General features: G+C 33.6%; 1 pseudogene; it reads right to left on the bottom strand.

Moving 5' to 3' along the window:
- Nucleotides 1–456: 456 nt before the first annotated feature.
- LOC110648317 (uncharacterized) lies at nt 457–1,037 on the bottom strand (annotated as a pseudogene).
- Between the last annotated feature and the right edge of the window lie 1,021 nt (nt 1,038–2,058).

Here is a 2,058-nt window from a genome sequence, read left to right as displayed (position 1 = left end):
TATATGCATTTGACTTAATTAAAATATAATTAATTATAGGATAAATAGTACTTTTAATCCAAATGTTTGCTTGTTATTCTAATCCAAATTGTCTAAGATTTTAAAATTTGTAAAATTTTATTCAAAATTCTAAATCAATTTAGGGGAATATGTTCTTGTTGACGTGGTATGATAATATTTTTTATTATTAAATGGTAGAACCCATATGCTACATTATCTAAAATTAAAAAAATAAAAGTTCCATCCCTCTCTCTCTCCTTCTAGAAATTCATCCCAGTTCTAGAAATCCATTATCGAATCATTATCAATATACTTAACAGTGATAATTCGTTTTTTTTTTTTTTTCACCAGCAACAACGATAATTCTGTTTATCCTACTCCTTACTAGGGAATCAGATAATTATGACCTAACAACATTAAAAATTAATATAATAAAAAGTTTTAGCAAGCGAACAACACCAAACCTAATCAATTTGTTTTCAGGTCAAGCATACAGAACAACATGGCCCTAGCGGCTCCATGCAGCGGCAAAAACCCTAGAAACTTTGGGGGATTTTTGTGGACATTAATCGAACACATGAAATACAAAAATGCCATAAAACAATCCATTGCATCATCACCTTGCAATTCTCAGTGACTCATCTTCATCACGATCCATATTGGCTTAAATGGCAATTTGGCAACCACATTCCCTTGGCAAAGTGAATTCAAAATCCAAAAATGATGAAGAGAACCAATGCAACAACTTTGAACTTAAAGGGGTGAGATTGTGACTGGACCATTTCAAGGAGGTCTCGACACGGTCAATTTTCTTGGTCTTAGATTTCTGAGTGATTAACTTTCATGGTTTCGGTTTTTAGTCTCAAGCTTCTTAGAAGCTTTATCAATGGAGGATTTGAGGGATTTGTAGGAGTTGGTGCAATAAATTAAAATCTAGGAGATGGCCTTAAGGACTACTGTAGTGCAAATAGTGATTTTAAGGAGGAAAGGAATTGGGGCGTGGCCATTGGGAGACAACATTTGTGAGAGCTTTTCCAGTGAAGTTCTCATTGTAAACTACCAGGAGAGAGGTTTTTTTTTTTTTTTTTTTTTTTCAGTTAAAGACTCAAATAGGCCCTTGAAGTATATCAATTAAGCCCGCAAAGAGTCAATTAGAACCTTTTATGATTTGATTTTAGTTCAATTAAGACATAATTTAACAATGTTAAACATTTAACATTAAAATTTAGTAAAGTTGATAATTAGTGACTAAAATAATATTTTTTATATTAAATAATATAAAATATTATTTTTGGTTTCTTCCTCGTTCCACCTTCACTCCTCACTCTGTTTCTTCTTTTACGTCTCTTGTCTGTCACTCTCTCTCTCTCTTCTTCCTCTTGTCTCCATCACCCATGCGAGAAAACCACCAACAGCGGCCATAAATGATGTCTCTACTCCTTGTTTATCCACTTAAAGGGAATTAGTCAAGAACCTTGTAAGACTTGCTTGCATTGGGTGCCTTTTGACATCATCACAAGGGAGCTTCCATTTTTTGCACCAACTCTTTATTGACACAAGTTTTCTTGGATCAGTAGCTGTAGGAAGTAATTAAGAGGATTTTGATCAGAGATTTTGTCAACAAATTGTGCTTAGGTGAAATGTAAATAAAATGTCAAATCCTTACATCTCTAGTCTACCTATTCAAGATGTATTGGCTTGGGAGCATCTAGATCTTCCTAATGTTAAGAACTTTCAATGCATGACTACAAAAAACTCCCATAAACGCAAATTTCATACACTCACAAGCAACAATCTCTTCAGATGAATTAGAACTTATTGTGTATTCTTGTTGTTGCCCGTATATGCTCATTCTGTACTCAAAGATAGATCCATTCTCAGTGGACTGGTTAATGACAATATTCAAAGAGGTTTCATATTCTTGCTACAATAATTCAAATGTCTTCGGAGTGTATATATCTCTTGCTTGCTTCAAGAGAATCACATCTCCCGTCAGTCTTGGCAATTGCTGACTCATATCACAATTAGCTTTTAACTCTTTGTAGTGCCAATCATTAA

This window comes from Hevea brasiliensis, chromosome 1 (assembly GCF_030052815.1).
Source record: "Hevea brasiliensis isolate MT/VB/25A 57/8 chromosome 1, ASM3005281v1, whole genome shotgun sequence".
Classification (NCBI taxonomy): domain Eukaryota; kingdom Viridiplantae; phylum Streptophyta; class Magnoliopsida; order Malpighiales; family Euphorbiaceae; genus Hevea; species Hevea brasiliensis.
Note: the sequence above shows the minus strand (reverse complement) of the source record. Positions and strands in the feature narration are given on the sequence as shown.